General features: G+C 39.5%; 1 long non-coding RNA gene across 1 annotated transcript in view; it reads right to left on the bottom strand.

Moving 5' to 3' along the window:
• LOC132541297 (uncharacterized) overlaps positions 1–21,324 on the bottom strand; it is a 29,202-nt gene that overhangs the window by 710 nt on the left and 7,168 nt on the right. The gene's annotated exons all lie outside the window — the stretch shown is intronic.

Below are 21,324 nucleotides of genomic sequence, written 5' to 3'. Positions count from 1 at the left end.
TCAAATTTTAAACACACAATAGGTTTCACTTCCTGGTACCTCTGCAAAGTTAAGGGGAGGGGAAGGAAGGAGCTTATCTATTGCTTAATCAGATTAAATGCTACCCTAAAATTTGTTATTGTTGTAGTTGGTGGTGGTGGTGTGTGTGTGTGTGCGGGTGTGTGTTTCTAAGCATAATTTATTTTGCTCACAAAGTTGTCAGTCCTAGAAATCTGGTGCCATTATTTAGACTCCTATGCTTGAGATATGTTCAGTCTCCAGTTATTCTTACTGGTAACAAAATTTTTATATTTCACGGTGAATTCCTTCTTCTTTAAACCTTACACTTCAGTAACAAGGCCCATTTACTTTTCAACATTCCCACCTCTCTCCTGAATCCTCAATGTGGAAAATAGTTTCTGGTTATTCTTAGTATGTAGAAATGAATTCTTGAGTATAGAAATCTACTGCTACTGCAATGGTTTAAATGCAAATGCATCTAAAATATTGACATTCAGGTAGAAAAAGTAGCCTTTAATTTTTTTTCTATGCAAGTTTGGAATATACTGATCAAACTTAGTAAAGAAAGTCCACAGGAGGGTCCAGACAGTGGCACACCTGGTTAAGTGTTCACATTACAGTACACAAGGACCCAGGTTCAAGAAGCCCCCTGTCCCCACCTGCAGGGGGGAAACTTCATGGGCAGTGAGACAGAGCTGCAGGTGTCTCTCTCTTTCTCTCATTATCTCCCCTTCCCTATCAATTGATAAATAAAATATTTTTAAATCTATTAAATAAAAATATAATAAAATAAATAAAAATATTTAAGTATTTTAAATAAAAATATTTTTAAAAAATCAGAAGAATAATCAAATCCAAGAATTACTTTGGAGTATGGAAAAGATAAGAATGCACTGTGATGAAACTGACACAAAAAAACATAAAATGTAATTTCTGTTTCCATTTCTTGCGACTCCATCTAGGAATCCTTAGAAGTGCTACTTAAGATAGCTTTGTGGTCTTTGCTTTCCAGCAAGGATGTAATATATTCAGGAATCTGACAGCAGGCATGGTCCATGCCCCAGCCTGCGGTAGGAAATTAAAAGCACACATTTTTTCTTTTCCACTATAAAGAAAACAAAGTTTATTTACCTTCTCTGCATTTCCTTCAGACTTAATAGAGTTTTGTCACCATCGTCACCATCTGAAACAACTTGAGTCAGCCCAGTGCGATCCCATGTCTCTTTTTTATTTTATTTCTTTATTGGGATTAATGGTTTACAGTTGACAGCAAAACACAATAGTTTGTACATGCATAACATTTCCCAGTTTTCCACATAACAATTCAGCCCCCACTAGGTCTTCTTCCTCTGTCATCATGTTCCAGGACCTGAAACCCTCCCCCCCCCCCCAGAGTCTTTGACTTTGGTGCAATACACCAATTCCAGTCCAAGTTCTGCTTAGTGTTTTCCCTTCTGATCTTGTTTTTCAACTTCTATGAGTGAGATCAGCCCATATTCATCTTTTTGTTTCTGACTTATCTCATTTAATATGATTTCTTCAAGCTCCAGCCAAGATGGGGTGAAGAAGGTGAATTTACTATTTTAATTAATTAATTAATTAGTTTTTAATATTTTATTTATTCCCTTTTGTTGCTCTTGTTTTATTGTTGTAGTTGTTGTTATTGATGTCATTCATTGTTGGATAGGACAGAGAGAAATGGAGAGAGGAGGGGAAGACAGAGAGGAGGAGAGAAAGATAGACACCTGCAGACCTGCTTCACTGCCTGTGAAGCGACTCCCCTGCAGGTGGCTCGAACCTGGATCCTTACGCCAGTCCTTGCGCTTTGCGTCACCTGTGCTTAACCTGCTGCGCTACCGCCAGACTCCTGAATTCACTTTTTTTGTTTGTTTGTTTTTCATTTCTTTACTGGGGAATTCCATGTCTTTCTTGAAATTAACCAATTTTCCTTTCCAGCTTACCCCTGTTCCCTGAGAGTTTTCGGTGTTATCTTCCTCAGCCTCTATTTTTACAACATGATTCTCTCATTTGGTATCTGACTGGGCAGTTTTCCCAAAATGGAGAGAAAGCTCCAGTTCTTCATTACTTAACAATGAAACTATTGGCCTTATCAACAACTTTAAGATCCTTGGATGGTGAGAGGACTCTAAGAATACTTTATTTCTGTATCTTTTCTTTCTAAGTAAAGCGACCCATTGCCAGCTCACCTTCCTGCTTAAAATACTGGAGCCTTCTTGGTTTTTGTTTTGTTTTGGTTTGGGACACTTCTAATCTGTTTTCTATCAATGAAAATTCTGCCTGAAAAAAAATCATATATATGCAGAGAGCTCATAAAGATAAAAAGCAAGCAAGTTTGAGGTTTTCGATCCTTTAAAAGGCTGTTCTATGAAGAGGCTGCAGAATCATTCACATATTATTTTGATAAACATATTTGCATGTAGTGATGTCTGTGAACCTAGGGAAGAGAAAAATAAAGTCCTTTGCAGTTCTTCCAGCGCTCAAGTTCTGCCAAACTGAACACCCGTGCTCCACAGGAAGATATCCCTAAAGTGAGAGCCAGATATCAGGTCATTGTGAAATGAATGTCACTGTTACTATCAGAAGAATGTCTTTTTTAAAAAAATATTTATTTACATATAGAGATAGCCAGAAATGGACAGGAAAGTGGGTGACAGAGGGGGAGAGAGAAAGAGAGACACTTGCAGCCCTGCTTCACCACTCATGAAGCTTTCTCCCTGCAGGTAGGGACCGGGGGCTCGAACCTGGGTTCTTGTGCACCGAAGCATGTGTGCTGAACCAGGTGTGCCACCACCTGGCCCCAGAAGAATGTCTTTTCAGTGAACTCTTCATGCAAATTTATTAAGCTGTTAAGGCAGGATACTCAGCATATTGAAATAACCTGTGGAGTTTTAGAAAAATGCTAGGGCAGGGCCTAGGTGGTGATCCACCTGGTTGAGTGCTGCATTTGCAAAGACGTGGGTTCAAAACCCCTGGTCCCCACCTGAAGGAGGGAAAACTTCATGAGTGCTGAAGCAATGTTAAACGTTTCTCTTTTCTCTCTCTCTCTCTCTCCCTTTTTTCACTTGCAATTTCTCTCAGTCTTAACAAATAAAATAAATATCACAAATAAAGAAAAGAGAAAGAAAAACACTGGGACCTTAGTCTATTCCCCACAGATTATTTTTAATCTTGACTTCAGGAAATTCTGAACATCCTTTTCCCCTGCTAATTGTTATATATTACCACAGTTGGAAACTGACTCATAATCCAAATACCAAGGGAGAAAAACACAGAAAAATTTAAATTTTACAATATACGTTCCATCAGGTCACAGGTTATAGCCACTAGGTAGTAATTATACATTTGAGTTAATTACTTGCTAAATTAGTTGATTAGTTAATTCCAGAAAAGGAAAACATGTGAACTATGTCATTAGTAAACTAGAAGTGCTTTGCTAACTGCACTATGCATTTGATTTAGCTGCTTCAGTCTACTAACTATAGCACAAGGTGAGATAAGTAGAAAACAAAAACAATGCATTGAACAAAACATGACTTTGAAATGTGCTTTTGACACCATTCAGTTTCCTTAATTCACTAGAGCAGAGTTCAATGGCCTGATGTTGGTGCAGGAAGTAAAGGTCTACCCTCCCTTCCTTAACTTTAAACTAATAAAAGTGATACTAGTGGGGGATGGGCAATAGCGCAGCTGGTTAAGCGTACTTGGCCCGAAACACAAGGACGAGCATAATGATCCTGGTTCAAGCCCTGGCCCCCCCACCTGCAGGGGAGTCACTTCACAGGTGGTGAAGCAGGTCTGCAGGTGTCTGTCTTTCTCTCCCCCTCTCTGCCTTCCTCTCCTCTCTCCATGTCTCTCTGTCCTGTCCAACAATGACAACATCAACTACAACAACAATAAAACAACACGGGCAACAAAAGGGAAAGTAAATAATAAAAAAATTTTAAATGAGACCAGTGTCTTAGTACATGAAGATTTCTTTTCTTTAATTGTCTCGTTATATTTATTTATTTATTTATTTATTTATTTATTGGAGATAGCCAGAAATTGAGAGGAAGGAGGAGATAGAGAGGGAGAGGGAGAGGAGAGAGAGGCACCTGCAGCCCTGCTTCACCATTTGTGAAGCTTTCCCCCTGCAGGTGGGACCTGGGGGCTTGAACCTGGGTCGTTACACACTGCAATATGTGCTCTCAACTAGGTACACCACCACTTAGACCCTGACATGAAGGTTTCTTATCTGAATTCATCTTATGCTAAAGGAAGTATATAATTCTATCAGTGGGGGCCTGGTTGTAATGCACCAGGCTAAGCGCACATGGCATGAAGCACAAGGATCCCTGTTCGTTGGAGCCCCGGGCTCCTCACCTGCAGGGGGGGTTGCTTCGCAAGCGGTGAAGCAGGTCTGCAGGTGTCTGTCTTTCTCTATCTCCTTGTCCTCTCTCAGTTTCTCTCTGTCCTATCCGACAACAATAACAATGGAAAAAAGATGGCTTCCAGGAGCAGTGGATTTGTAATGCAGGCACTTTATGCGACCTCTACAGATCTTACTCAACTCTGAAACCTCCTGCAGTTGTTTCGTGAGTGCCAGAAATTATGGAATATGTGCTCTTATCTCAGCATTTACTCCATGGTTAAAATTATTTGTTGGGGGCTGGGTGGTGGTGCACCTGGCTGAACACACATGTTACAAAGCACAAGGACCAGGTTCAAGACCCCAGTCCCCACCTGCAGGGGGAAAGCTTTGAAAGTGGTGAAGCAGGTCTGTCTCTTTTTCTCTCTATTTCCCCCTTTTCTCTCAATTTCTGGCTGTATTTATTCAATAAATAAAGATTAAATATAAATAAATGAATAAAAATTAAAAATTAAAAAATTATTTGTTGACTTAATGAATTAATAGGGACAAGGTCTTCTGAGATTACATGGCACCATCAACTGTTCAATAGATATTTATTCATCATCATCATCATCAACATTGATTGTACTTTCTCCTGCAAGCAAGGTAATAATTTTAGCCAAAGGCCCAAGCCTAGAAGCTTGTTATGAATGTCCTTACATCACTTTAATACATGTTCTGTAAAAAAAAAAAAAAAAAAAAATTCTTCTTCTTTCTTCAGTCTGGTGATAAAGTAGCTTTAGACCTAAACAGTTCTTGCTCAATAGTCAACACACCAGGAAATGGCTGCTGGAGAGACTGGAGAAAAATTAAACTCTACTCCACTGCTGGTGGGAATGCAGACTGGTGCAGCATCTTTGGAAGACTGTATAGAGAGTGCTTAAACAAATAAAAATGGAATTACTTTATGAGCCAACAAACTACTCTTAGGCATTTATCTAAAGGACACTCAAACACTAATTCCAAGGGTCATATGCTCTCTTATGTTCATAGCTGCATTACTCATAATCATCAAAACGTGGAAGCAGCCTCAATGCCCATAATCAGATGACTAACTAAAGAGGCTATGAGATATATATTCCATGGACTATTACTCTGTGATCAAAAAAGGTGACATTGTGCCCTTTATGATAATGCATAGAACTGGAGGTGACTATGCTTTGTGAAATAGGAGATGAAAGACAACGACCAGATGATTTCACTCATACAAGGAGTCTAGAGATCTGATTCACACGAACTTACAAAAAAAAAAAAAAAACAATCAATAAAAACTGAAGCATCAAACTGCTTGTTTAACTTTTGACAACTATGGTGGTTATCTTTGGGAGGTGGGAAGGTGGGATACAGAACTTTGGTGGTAGTTGTGGTGTGTAACAGTAAACTATAATCTTAACATTCTGTAGCATACTATTAATCATGAATTTTAAACTAATTATAAAAAGATTTTTAAAAAATATTAACTACTGATATGTTTCCCTGCAAATGGACAAATGAAGAACTTTACTTAAACCAGAAAACTTTATAGAGTCAAAATATATTTTATACACACAGTTCAGCACTGGGGCATTTTTAACAAGTGCTTGATTCCTTTTTTTTTTTTTTTGTTCTTTCTGAAGAACAGAAAACATCATGGAGTAGAAGCATGAAAATAAATTTACTCCTTAGTCCTTGCTAAGTATCTGTGTTCAGTCTAGGTTGTCACATTTTATGTCCCAATTTAAAAGTCATTCAAGTTCAAACTATTTTCAGTTGCAAATATGTTCAGCATCCCTGGGGAGTTTGTGACTTAACCAGATGACTGGCAAATATGCAGAGTGAGTTCCACCTAATCTAACTTTTTATCTTAAAATAATCAAGTCTCCCCTCTTCATGCAGTCTTTAATGAAAAACTAATTGTGTAAAGGGAAAATGTTATTGATGCTTGGCCAAGTTTTGCTGGTGATTTAATATGAGTTAGTTTAGGCCAACATGGGAAGAAATTAGGGTCAAAAATAAATTTCCAAGTTCACAGGTACTCCTCAACTTACTGAATAAATGAATAGTGATGCATGTAATATTGCAATTGATCTTGGAAAGCCCACAAATCTTAAAAGCAAACCAACTCCTAGGTTTAACTGAAATGTTTCTGATTAGCCTTGTCAGGAGATGATACCTATTTCAGCAGTTCTCAAACCATTTTCTACCACCTCATTCACGACAAACAGGTTTGTGATGTGGTGTAATAGTATTTTGAACAATACATATGTATATTTCTTTCTAAATACTAAATGTATTCACTCATTACCTGAGGAATTCCTCTCTCCTTCCTACTCAGGGGGGAGATATAAAACCAAATAGAAAAGAGGGAGGAAAAAGGGAGAGAGAAAGAAAGAAAAAGAGAGAGAGAAGGGAAGAAGGAAGGAAGGGAGGGAGGGAGGGAGGAAGGAATGAAGGAAGGAAAGAAAGAAATTGGAAGCTGCATAGGGAACTAGGAAACGCTTAAGCACTCTGTCCTGACAGAAGATGGAGATTCAAGTATGAGTTTGCAGAGAGAGGGCTACTGTTTTGCTTGCCCAACTGAAAAGTGATGGAATGGGTGACAGAGAGGCAAGTGGCACTCTACCATATGAGCAGGAGGTTGGATAAACAAACCACCATATAAGGGAGCATGTGGGCTTCAGTCAGTTGTCATTCCCTGACTATCCCAGTCTTTCTACCATCCTGAAAAGAGCAGATTCAAACACCTTTTAGGACACAGGAAAAGCCCAGAGCCAAGAGATTAGACAAGGAAACTACAGTGACACACAGAATCCCTTCTTCATTCTTCTTCTCAAGATACTCATATGTCTTTAAAAACCAGACTTGAGGGAGTTGGGTGGTAGCACAGCAGGATAAGTGCATATGGCACAAAGCACAAGGACTGGAGGAAGGATCCCGGTTCGAGCCCCCGGCTCCCCACCTGCAGGGGAGTCACTTCACAAGTGGTGAAGCAGGTCTCAGGTGTCTTTCTCTCCCCCTCTATCTTGTATTCCTCTCCTCTCTCCATTTCTCTCTGTCCTATCCAACAACAATGACAGCAGCAACAACAATAATAACCACAATAATAAAACAAGGGCAACAAAAAGGAATAAATAAATATTTTTAAAAATATTTTTAAAAAATTGAAGAAAAGCACAAGGTCATTATGTCCCTGAACTGATTGAGCCTTAGATGTGGGTTATTCCATGAAGTCTCTTCAGGAGAGGCTAAGTTCTAGAAAGGAATTCAGATGTGTGTTTTCTGTCACTAACATGCTTAGCAGCTCACAGGAAACGTGCTACCTAAAAATCAGATTCCTTTCTCAAGTCACATTTCTTTTCTTTTTTTTTTTTTTTGGCTCCAGGGTTATCACTGGGGCTTGGTGCCTGCACTATGAACCCACTGCTCCTGGAGGCCATTCCCCCCCCCCCCCAATTTTTTATTGAATAGGACAGAGAGAGATTGAGAGAAGAGGGAAAGATAGAAGGGGAGAAAAAAACAGACACCTGCAGACCTGCTTCACTGTTTGTGAAGCATCCCCCCTGCAGGTGGGGATTCAGTGACTCAAACCGGGATCTTTGATCCGGTCCTTACACTTCATACAAAGGATCCACCACTTCCGGCATACGTTTTATTCCTCTTATTTATTTATTTTTGTCTGATTTTTATTAGATAAGACAGAGAGAAATTAAGAGGGAAGAGAAAGATAGACACCTACAGACCTGCTTCACCACTCATGAAGCAACAGCATTGCTGATGCTAAAATTTTGTTAGGGGAAGGTGGCAATATTATGAACTATAGAGTATCCTAAAATTTTATGGGGCTATGTTTATCCACAATTTAAAATGTATATGTCTCTAGATAAGTAGTCCCTAGATGAAAATACAAGTTGTACTTTTATATTCAAATAGATGAAAACTGCAGAAAAAACTAAATTGCCCGGGAGTCAGGCGGTAGCACAGCCGGTTGAGCACACATGGCACAAAGCACAAGGACCGGCTTAAGAATCCCGGTTCAAGCCCCCGGCTCCCCGCCTGCAGGGGAGTCACTTCACAGGCAGTGAAGCAGGTCTGTAGGTGTCTATCTTTCTCTCCTCCTCTCTGTCTTCCCCTCCTCTCTCCATTTCTCTCTGTCCTATCCAACAATAACAACAATAATAAGTACAACAATAAAACAAGAAGAGCAACAAAAGGGAAGAAAGAAAGAAAGAAAGAACTAAATTTTTAACTTGTGAAGTTTCTGGTCTAAATACTTTTTGATAACAATATATATTCCAAGGATATCAAGGCAGAAATCAAGATTGGATACCAGCATTTTATGTTAATTGGTTATGAAAAGTTGTTAAATTAGATTAATAAATTAATATTAAATAATTATAATTTATCATTTAAAGGCTAGGAAAAGTTACTTGAAGCCACTGATAGTTTTTCAGTTCAAATTATTTAGACAGAATGTTATGATATTTACATATATATTATACATTAGAACAACATAATTGTTTCTAAAAAAAAAGAAAGAAAAAGCAGGCCAGTAACACAGTGGGTTAAGCCCACATGCGCAAAGCTCAAGGGCTGGCAAAAGGATCCCGGTTCGAGCTCCTGGTTCCCCACATGCACGGGTAGTGAAGCAGGTCTGCAGGTGTCTGTCTTTCTCTCCTCCTCTCTGTCTTCCCCTCCCCTCTCCATTTCTTTCTGTCCTATGCAACAAAGACAGCAATAATGGCAAAACAATGATAAACAACAAGAGCAACAAAAGGAGAAGAAGCAGTGGATTTGTAGTGTAAGCACCAAGCCCCAGCGATAAAAAATAAATTAATTAATAAATAAATAAAATAACTGGACCAAAAAAAAAAAGCAAAAAAAAACATAGTTGTGAATAACTTCTAAACTTTATGTCTACAAAGGATCTAGACATAATAAATAGCTCAACTTTCTGATCAGCATCTTAACATATTAAAACTGTTGAAAGTGGTAGAGAACAGATATCAGAATTCTTATAAATATTTTTATTATTTTAATATTTGCTTATGACTCCCATGGCCAAAGAAATAGCTACATTAGCAATTACATGGCCAACAGGGAAGAATACCTTTAAGTAGCTACTAAAACAGTTTAATTTTTCTGGAAAATGTCTATATCCAGTATGTCCAGAGCATTGTAGGACGAGAATCTGAAATACTATTGGCTAATTTCTATCTGTATATGTGACCTCAAGAGATGAGAAGGAGGTATCCAACAAGAGTTTTTTCTCTCTGTGGTTACACTAATCAAAATTGCCAAGGTCCATTGTAGGAGGTGTAGGGAAATTGTGAGGATGTGGTGGAGCCTGGTACAGTTTGACCTAAGGGGTGCGTCTATCCTGTAAGTGTCTCTTTCTCTACCGAGAGGATGAGAGAGGAAAAAAAAAAAAAAAAGCTTGGTTCCTGGATCATCTCTCTCTCCTGTTGCTAGCCGGACAAGAGGCTTTGGAAAAAGGAAGATAACTTTCAGATGAATAACCCTTCAAAAACCTTCCCTGGATTCCAACAAATTTTACATTCTGTGACTATATCCTGTAAGATATCGTCACTATTCATTTGCCTGTAAGACCCTGGAGGTGCATGATTTAAATCTGCCAGCAACATGCCTAGACAAAATCATCAAGGACAGCAAAGAGACACACAGTGTTGTCAAAAATATAGCGAAGAGACACAACACACAGTGTTGTCAAGAAAAATGAGACCAGGGGATATTACTAGGTTACAATAGTAAGGACCAAACAAAACCAATCTGGTGCTATTACAGTTCATATTTATTTGGGGCTTCAGAATCAAAGTTCAGGTAAAGCCCTTTGAGCAATGTATTAGAAAACCAGGAGAAAACCAGCTAGATAATTAAAAGCAGGCGGGAAGGCTAGCATTGTTAAGCAAATTAGATTTGAGTCAGTATCCTGATTGATGGAAAGTTCAAGTTCTTTTTTTTTTAAATAATTTTTTTTATCTTTTTAAAAAAATATTTATTTTATTTATTTATTCCCTTTTGTTGCCCTTGTGGTTATAATTATTATTGTTGTTGTCATTGTTGGATAGGATAGAGAGAAATGGAGAGAGGAGGGGAAGACAGAGAGGAGGAGAGAAAGACAGACACCTGCAGACCTGCTTCACCACCTGTGAAGGGACTCCCCTGCAGGTGGGGAGCCGGGGTTCGAACCGGGATCCTTATGCCGGTCCTTGTGCTTTGCGCCACCTGTGCTTAACCCGCTGCGCTACCGCCCGACTCCCAGGAAAGTTCAAGTTCTGATTGACAACTAGGAAGACACAGACTTTCCAAGTGATTTCATCTCACTGTGGATGCAGCTAAACAAAACTAAAGGACTTTGGAAGAGTAGATTTTCAGGGATCATTCCTATAATTCACAGAAAATATGCCTGGTACCTGGCCCTCAAGGGTCTTCTGGCTGTTTAGTTTTTATACAGATTCAGGATGACTCCATGTCTGTGTTCACTTTTGTTTACATTACCTATTAACCCCAAGTAAAGTACCAATTTACAAAATGGCCTATCCTTATCATAGAGGAGGGGAAAAGATATTTAAACAAATACCACTTTCAGAGTAGAAAAGTTTTCATAGTTTCTCTGTCCACTAAATGTAATCCAAATATATTATCACAGAACCTTCTTAACATCAGTTCTGCAATAGTTTAAAAATGACCTTAGAGCAGAGATAACAGTCAAATGTAGATTCTTCTACTTGCCAACTCTCAGATATCTTCAAATTATTCCAAAGTCCTGATGCATATGGAAAATTCAAAGTCCACTGAGTAACTCAGTCCACTGAGACAGCTAGAACTGTCTCTGAATAACCTTCAGCAAAGAACACAAATGTCTAGCTTTTCACAGGAAGCTGTTAACGTACCAACAATTTGAGAATGTTTAGTCTTGCATTGTTTGGTGTATAGGCTGTGATGCATCAGTACTGTGGCTAGCTATCAGTGAAAATATTCCGAAGCCCTGTATGCCAAACAGTGCTCAGAATAAAGTATCCACCAACAGGCTATTTATTGAAAATGGAAAGTAATTATGGGAGAGTTGGCTTTTCAGAACAGTCATCTTATATTCGACCTTTACCAGTGAATAATGGGGTTTCATCTAGTACATAATTGCATGACCTAAACCATGTGTGCTCAGCACACAATGCTATTCACAAAGTCCAACATATTTGATAAAATAAGCTCAAAGTCCCCAGTTTAAATAAGCAAACAAAGGCTTGTTTAAGGGTCTATATTTACCTTTGCTTTTTTTTTTTTGTATGTGCTCACAGAATTGAATAATGTGCATAGCGCAGTTCAGTTTGGCTTTCTTCCCTAGACATATTTAACCCCTTTTTCAAGTTTTAGGGAACTGTCCCTCCATCGTCACCTTAGCCCTGGAGTTGCCTTTCTAATGATTTATCTGTGGTCTCTGTCATTTTACCCTCTAACTTCTCATCTCCACCCTGCAGCTTTTTGGCAACTGAGTAAAAACAGCACATTTTTTTTTCCAGTTGTGGAAAAAAAGGACACAAGGACATACCTCTGTAATTCTGCCTGAAATCACAAGCCTATCACCTGACTCCAATGTCACTGAACATATTCAGATACATCCCCACCATAACTACCCGCTCATCTTAAGCTGAATATGTTGTTGTTTTGGTTGTTGATAGAGACAGTGAAATAGACAACAGCATCAAAACAAACAAACAAAAAATCCTTCAGTGCAATCAGGGCCTGGATTGGATCTGAGTCTCATGCATAGCAAGACGACACTATGCAAGTGTGATATTTTGCTATGTTTATTGTTACCTGCTTCCTTTATAAATCCTCCCCAAGGATTTTCAAGATGCATTTCAATATCACCTATATTAACAGTTCTATGTTCTGTCTCCAGCCAGAATTAGAAAACTCTTATCTAGGCTTCCCACAATCTCCATGTAACTCAACAACTCTGTGATACTTAGTGCTGGTGGTAGTGTGTGTGTGTGTGTGTGTGTGTGTGTTTAAAACATAGCCGACTTCCTGTTATATTGGAAAAACCTAGACACCATCTTTCCTATCAGGATGCTGCAACCACCCTACAAAACAAAAAATTATAATTTTTATGAAAATGTCTATCACATAGGAACTAAATTTGATAATTGTGAAGATGGAGAAAATGTTTATACTTCGAGATATAAAATGCCTAGATAAAGCTACTGGCATATAAAGAAAATACAAATAAATGCAATAAGAGAAATGGAAACAAATAAAGGTAAGTATAGTTAAGTGTTTGAGTGAACCATGAAAGTTTTATAAAGTGTGACGAACTTTGGAAGGGTCTTTGAAGGTTTTGCTCATATATATATATATATATATATATATATATATATATATATACACATATATATATGATCTTTCCCAGGGAAATGTATCTTTCTGTTTACTATTGATAGGTACACATGTCTTTAAGGTGGTTTTAAATAATCTTTTCTCCTTGAAGTTTGTATATTCTAGACGAAAGCTTTTTTACTAATAATTTCACACCATACACTGAGAACTCAGAGCCTTTGAAATTGTGGAGAAGACAAAATCCTGTAAGAAAACTTTATGAGAAAGGCAGAAATCACATGTGAAGATAGGACCACTCCGGCTCAAAGAACTTTTTAAAATTTTTTTTTTGTTATCTTTATTTATTTGATAGAGACAACCAGAAATCGAGAGGGAAGGGGGAATATATATATATATATATATATATATATATATATATATATATATAGAGAGAGAGAGAGAGAGAGAGAGAGAGAGAGAGAGAGAAAAGACAGAGAGACACCTGCAGCACTGCTTCACCACTGGTGAAGCTTTCCCCCTGCAGGTGGGGACCAGGGGCTTGAACCCAGGTCCTTGCACATTGTAACCTATGCACTCAACCAGGTGCGCCACCATGCGGCCGCACCGCTCATCATTGTTCATTTCTCTGATGTATACTCTTATACTCGTCATTTTCTTCATCAAATCTCATCAATGGTTTCCTACAAGATACATCTCAAATCCCCACAGCATTTAAGTCTACCTGAAGGGAAAAGGCATCTAAACATCCACCACAGAACCAAATGATTAACAAATAAGTACTCTCAGACTTTCTTCTTCTCTCAGTTCACTGAAAAACTTTCCCCAAGATGATGATGATCATAATGATGATGATGATGATGATGATGATAATTTCTCCTGTGTCCTACGTGCTGTCATTTGGTGGTGGTATAATTGGGGGCGGGAGGGGGCTGCCTGAATGCATTTGTGACATGGCTTTAGTCTTTGCTCAGCTTCAGACTGCCAAGTACTAGAAACATGTCCATCCAGAGGACATATCTCTTGCATTGATGACTTCTGTGGTTCAAAACTGGAAGAATGGGGGACAAGTGGTGGCACACTTGGTTGACCACACACATTACCATGCTCAAGAACCCAGGTTCAAGCCCCTGGCCCCTGCCTGCAAGGGGTAGGAGGGTGCTTCATGAGTAGTGAAGCAGTGCTGTAAGTCAGTCTCTCTCAGTTTCTCTCTCTTTCTCTACACACACACACACACACCATATATATATCCCCATTTCTCTCAATTTCTTTGTGTCTCTTTTCTACCCAATAAATACTAAATTAGCACAAACATTTAAAAAGAGGGAGAGGGAAAGATAGACACCTACAGACCTGCTTCATCATTGTGAAGCATCCCCACTACAGGTAGGGAGCTGGGGACTTGAACCCTGGTCCTTGAGTGGGTCCTTGTGCATAGTATTATGTGCACTTAACCGGTGCACCACCATCCGACCCCCCCCCTTATGTTAAGACTTTCATATAAGTGTAACATTTTTCTGCATCTCACTTGCTTAAGTTTACTTTTTCCTTCCATATTGGATGTTACTTGTTCCTATTCATTCCTACTTCTATTAAAAAGATTTAGATTGCCAGGGTCCTCCAAAATTGAGTTTAAATGGTGTAAATAATGTGGACTATTCCTCGCTTCCTTTACAGATCAGACATTACTCTCAAGAACACCTTGTTCCTCCAGATCAGCTCTTGCACTGTCTGAGGAACAAAGTTAAGAGGATTTCAATCAGTCATATCTTTTTGTTTCATGAGGAGAAAAAAAAAGGAATAATAAAGCCAAACTGCCTTGGGTCAACAAAACAGCTCACTTGGATAGTTTTGGCGTATGGATGATGCAGTGTGGAGCCCAGCTCCCACCACACTGAAGGAAGCTGCCATGCTATGTTCACTCTTTGCCTTTCTTGCTAAAGAAAACAACAAACAACAGCAACAACAACAACAAAAAAAAAACATTGCCTCAACAGTTAATTATAGTTACAAACCAGTACAACTTGAATCTCAGGCAGTAGGATTAAAGTTCTTGGAGGGGCTGGTGGTGGTACACCTGTTTAAGTGCATATATTACAGTGCACAAGGACCTGGGTTCAAGCTCCCAGGGGGAAATCTTCACAAGTGGTGAAGCAGGGCTGCAGGTGTCTCTCTGTCTCTCTCCCTCTCTATCACCCTGCTCCGTCTTGATTTCTGGTTGTCTCTACCAATAAATAAATAAAGACAATAATAATAAAGGAAAACATTTTTTAAAGAAGAAGAAGAATGATGAGTGGAAAGAGAGAGTGTCTTTTTCATCCCTGGCGGGAGTCTTGGTAGAAGTTTCTCTATAGTCTGATACCCTGTTATGAAATAAGGCATTGAAGCTGTATTCTGAGAGGAAGTCAGGATTAGCAAAGGAAATGAGTGTTTTAATTACTCAGTAATGAATAGTAAAACACTTACTTGGAGCTCTTAGACATAGTCAGATAAGACTCAGGGTTGTTAATCCAGTCACCGGTATGCAGTCATCAGTATTTATTCATTGCACAATCAATTACCCACTGTAGACTTAAATTATATGAGCAAATAGCATTGACCATCCTGAGAAGGCAGGTAGGGTCACACACAACCGTGATATTTATTATTGTCACATAATTTGTTCCAATAGGTTGGTAGTACCTGTAAAGTTGGGATTTGTATTTAATAACAATGGTAAGTTAAGAGAAAATCAAATTGGAGAAAGTCACAATGACTTTGAGTTCAGATGTTGGTTGAGCTTTGTTACCTTTATAATGACCCTCTGGAAGTCTTTACTAGCTTTGCTATAACCTGCCGTCCCACACATAGGTGGAGAGCTACCCTCTCTTTTATTTATTCAACTAGATATTACTGGTGACAGATTTGAGCCGGGAATTATAACAGGAATCACACAGAGATGATAAGAAGGGAGCAGAGATCATCCAGATTTATATTCATCATAAGGAACTCATAGTCAGATCCAGGTGGTGGCACATCTGGTTGAGTGCACATGCTACAGTGCACAAGGACTGGGGTTCAAGCCCCCAGGCCCCACCTGCAGGAGGAAAGCTTCACAAGCAGTGAAGCAGTGCTGCAAGTGTCTCTCCATTTCTCTCCTTCTGTATCTCCACCTGTCCTCTTAATTTCTAGCTGTCTCTACCCAATAAGTAAATAAATAAATATATATATATATATTTTGCCTCCAGGGTTACTGCCAGGGCTAGGTACCTGCACCATGAATCCACTGCTCCAGGAGGCCAGTTTTTCCCTTTTATTACCCTGGTTGTGTTACCATTGTTGTATTTATTATTATCATTTTTACTGATGTCATTGTTGCTGGATAGGACAGAGAGAAATGAAGAAAGGAGAGGAAGACAGAGATGGGAAGAGAAAGACACCTGCAGACCTGCTTCACCGTCTGTGAAGCTCTGCAGGTGGGGATCCCGGGGCTGGAACCGGGAGCTTGAACCGGAATCCTTCTACCGGTCCTTGTGCTCTGCACCACATGCGCTTAACCCACTGCACTACCGCCTGACCCCCAAGATAATTTTTAAAACATTTAAAAAGAACTCAGTCTGTGCTAAACTGCATGGTACACTGAAGCATGGTGATTGATGATGGAAAAATTACAGTACATACAGCTACCATAGATGACTGAGTGGAAGGAAATATATGAGTTACAGAGATGGATAAGGGGAAGCATTCCTCATGGGAGAAAATATGATCTCTCTTTTGGGATTCAAGAAACAAAGCCATGTACAAGATTAGGGTCAAACACTAATAGACCTTGACCTCTATCAGCAGATCTAAGGATGCAACTGAAGGGAAAAAAAGCAAGCTGGTGTGTGTGTGTGTGTGTGTGTGTGTGTGTGTGTGTGTGTGTGTGTGTGTGTTCACCCTCTACCATACAGTGGAGCTGGAGGCTGAACTTTAGTTGGGAGTGAGATGTGTAGGCACATATTTTGGGTATATGGGAAAAAAAAACAGCAGTATTTTGTTACTGACATTGTTCAAAATGCCAAATGCATGGTAATAATAATAATTAGACTGACCTTTAGTTAGATTTTTTTGTTTCTAAATTCTCCACAGATAGCACCCACCCATCCAGTCCCCATTTGCCTGACTCTAGGGAATAGTCCAGCCCGTGTCCCAACTTCTTAGAATGGCTCTGATAACAACAGCTACGTGAGCAAAACAAAAAACAGAATTGATTGATTTTAGGATGCTACAAAAGAAAAAAGACCAGTGACATTTAAATTGAACTTTGAAAAGTAAAGAACTAAGAGTTCAACTTACTATCTGCAACTTGAATATCATATATTATTAATTCCTACTGGATTTTGTTTAACCTGTTGCTTCATTATTCTCCAACATTTTGATAAGTCAACTTGTTTTGTTCACTTTGCCTTGTTTGTCAAGTTTGGGAAGACCCAGTTTAGCTCCCAAAGAAGATGAGAGAGCTGAATGCGTCTTGCATTGCATGCTATTATAACTTTCCACGACATAGGGAAGTAGTAAGAAGGTAAGTGTTTGCCAGGGGGAGGGTAGAAGAGAAATGAATAAAGATCACACAGAAGCAGATAAAATACTTTGAATGATTGTGTTAGTCCATTCCATTCAGGCAGCTGTACTAAAAATGTTAAAAAATGAGGTAGCTTGTAAATTGCAGTCTTGGAAGTCTAAGATCAGAGAATCAGTTTGGGGAGAGTCAGAGCCTTCTTCTGAGTAGCTGGCTTCTCATATCTGAACATGATAGGCCAGACTAAGGAGCACAGCAGGACCTCTTTGATAAAAGCACTAACCTGCAGGTGAAAGTAAATGGCATAATGGTTATGCAAACAGACTCTCAAACCTGAGGCTCCCAAGTCCCAGGTTCAGTCCTCTGCACCACCATATGCCAGAGCTGAGCAATAACAATAAATAAATAGCACTAACCCATTTATGAGAACCTCACTTTCATGGCCTATTCACTTCCCAAAGTCCTGCCTAATAATCTCACTTTGGGGGGTTGGGATATCTACATATGAGTTTAGGGTGAACACAAGCATACAGTTCACAACAATGACATTATACTAACGGGAATTATAACAGTATTACTTGTCCAAATCTATAAAATGTTTAACAGTAAACATGGGACCTGAAGACTAGGAGATAAAGCACAGGCCTTGCACGCAAACAGTCTCTGACTCAGTCCTTAGTGTTGCATATCTGAGAGCCTTCTGTTCTCATAAATATTGATGAGAACATATACATGATAAATATAGTAAGCATTGTGTCTACATATACAGTTACATATACTTAGATGCATTTTATATTAAATATTCATCTATTAAGCAACACACATTATTTATTATTAACTATATAGTTTATATGCTTATTAAATGTATACTTGCTAAATATTTAAGAATAAATGAATCTCTGATAAATGAATTATCATTTAATACTAAATGAAGTCTGATATAAACTAGGAATGTTCAGTGATAATGTATGTTCATACTAGGTTAAAAAATAGTATTCATCTAGTGAGTGATGCTGAAAAATTCGGTAAACAGCACATAGATGGTTGCAGGAGAGATGGAGAAACTGAACCTTTTTTTCACTTTTGCAATAGACCTAAAATTGCTCAAAAATTAGGTTGTTATTTATTTTTATATTTAGGGTTATAGGATAGCATCATGCATGCAGGAGAAACTGCAGGGTCAGGAAAGAAAACTCTCCATTTGTGACATCTAGTGGCTCTGCATCTGAATGGCAACTTCCTCAGGGAAAAAAAAAAAAAGTCTGGCAAAAGCCAAGATAGTGTGATCATGTTCCAGTTTAGGAGCTAAGTAGTCCAAAATAAAGAAGTGTCTGTAGAGTATTTCTCTGGATGGGGGAAATGACAATAGCCAAAGAGCATCAAACTTTTTAAAGACTGTAACGACAGGAAAGTATTAAAATTTTCATTTCTGTCCCAGAACGTGAGCCCTACCCCACTAGGGAGAGATAGAAACAGGCTGGGGATATGAATCCACCTGCCAATGCCCATGTCCAGTGAAGAAGCTGTTATATAAGTCAGACCTTCCACCTTCTGCTCTCCATAAAGAAATTTAGCCCATATTCCCAGATGGATAAAGAACAGAGAAGCTTCCAATGGAGGGGATGGGACACGGAGCTCTGGTGGTGGGAACTGTGTGGAATTTGTATCCCTGTTATCTTATAATCTTGTTAATCATCATTAAATCACTATTTTAAAAAATCCATTTCTGTTGTCAGGCTATTTCTTCCTCGACACAAAGGATAAAATTACGTAGCCAGTCATAATCCCTGCCCCCATAGTAGCATCTTACATAATAGTAGGAGGTCACATTAGAATAATTCTTCAGGCTAAATTGCTGGTGTCTTCATAGATGCAGATTCTTTGGAATCTGCACCCCCAGAAGAATTTTGGCTCATATTCCCAGAGGGAGAGAAATGTTAGGGAAAGATGAATAGAGGGCTCTGAACTCCAAATCCATCAGGACCTGGTGAGAGAAGAAGAAAAAAGGAAGGACATTCAGAAGTAACAGTAGGTATAGGTGTGACTTACAAAGGAAGAAAAAGCAGGACCATAAAAAAAAAGAAAAGAAAAGAAAAAAAGACCGGGGTCGGGCGGTAGCATCGGGTTAAGCGCACGTGGCTCAAAGTGCAAGGACCTGCATAAGGATCCGGGTTCGAGACCCCCTCCCCACCTGCAGGGGAGTCGCTTCACAGGCAGTGAAGCAGGTCTGCAGGTGTTTGTCTTTCTCTCCCCCCTCTGTCTTCCCCTCCTCTCTCCATTTCTCTCTGTCCTAACCAACAATGAACGACATCAACAATAACAATAATAACCACAACAAGGCTACAACAAGGGCAACAAAAGGGGGGGAATGGCCTCCAGGAACAGTGGATTCACAGTGCAGGCATTGAGCCCCAGCAATAACCCTGGAGGCAAAAAAAAAAAAAAAAAGAACCCATACAAATATAGATGGTTATGGAAATAAGAGTTGACCCATATCTGTGACTTTGTGAGAACGACTGCAGTTTCCACTAGAAGGTTGAATGAGGATTTGAAACTTGGGAATGGTGGGAATGGTGTGGAATTACACCTCTGTTATCTCACAATTTTGTAAATCAATATTACATCACTAATTTTTTTAAAAAATGAAGACAAGATATCTAGTTTACCTTTCAGGACCACACAGGAAGGTGGGTAAAAAATGAAGATGCAGGAAGAGAGGTCCTGAAACATTCTTCTCTGCCAGAGGTGTCAAGGAACAGAAGCTCACTATGGAACTGTCAATAAAGCCCCAACCAGGTGTACGGGAGTGTAAATGCCTTTCTGGAATCTGATGTTAGGTTCAAGTTTGAGGCTGTCAGAGCCATGAAATGAATGGAAGCGATGGAGACCGGGAAAAAAGCACATCCCCAGGCAACTGGTTTGGACACACACACACACACACACACACACACACACACACACACACACACACACGTAGTAGTTTAAACACAATCCTGGGAAGTGGAGCCAGACCTAAATTCAGTGTAAGTATTCATCCTCTGGAAGAACTGAAGCATGAAGTAAAGATGTTGGAACACAGGGGGAAAAGATTGCAGGGGCTGCAGGCGGCACGTCAGGTAGAGTCCACGTTTCAGTGTGCAGGGACCCCAGCTCAAGCCCCTGGGTCTCCACCTGCAGAGGGGAAGCTTCCTGCGTGGTGAAGTAATGCTTCATGCGTCTCTCTTACTGGCTTTCTGGGGTGCATTGGATCGACCTTCTCATGGTGCATCCCGTGAGTCCCCATTCATTGGGGAAACTGACAATCCTTCCTAGCCGACTGAATCCACATGGATCCCAGTCACTTTCAAAGCCAGCAACAAGCAGCTCCTGCCAGCTTTCAACCTGACGCTGTTGACTGGCTATGGAAGAAGGGCAAACGCTAGAAGAAGAAGAACTGGCTTTCTATCTCTGTCTTCCCCTTCCCTTTCAACTGGTCTCAGCCTCAGTCCAATCAGTAAATAAAATTTAAAAATTAAGATTGCACTTAACAGTCACCTTGTGTTAGTGTCTTTGGATGACCATAATGACTGACTTTATAAAGTAGATTTCTTGGGAGTCGGGTGGTAGTGCAGTGGGTCAAGCACACTTGAAGCTAGAGGTTCGAGCCCCAGGCTCCCCACCTGCAGGGGAGTCACTTCAGAGGCGGTGAAGCAGATCTGCTGGTGTCTGTCTTTCTCTCCCCTTCTCTGTCTCCCCTCCTCTCTCCATTTCTCTCTGTCCTATTTAACAACAATAACATCAGTGGCAACAATAACAATAATGACAACAACAAGTGCAACAACAAGGACAACAAAATGGGGGAAAAAATGGCTTCCAGGAGCAGTGTATTCGAAATGCAGGCACAAAACCCCAGCAATAACCCCAAAAGCAATAAATAAAAATAAATAAATAAACAAATTAATTAAAGTGGATTTCTTGAAATGATAAGAGCTTAGTTGCTTACAGTCCTGGAACATGGAAGTGTTAAAAGTAGGAGCAGGACCACAAGAACTCTGAAGAC

Source organism: Erinaceus europaeus, chromosome 11 (genome assembly GCF_950295315.1).
Source record: "Erinaceus europaeus chromosome 11, mEriEur2.1, whole genome shotgun sequence".
NCBI classification, from domain to species: Eukaryota; Metazoa; Chordata; class Mammalia; order Eulipotyphla; family Erinaceidae; genus Erinaceus; species Erinaceus europaeus.
The sequence above is the reverse complement of the archived record's forward strand: the minus strand, read 5'-3'. Positions and strand labels throughout refer to the sequence as shown.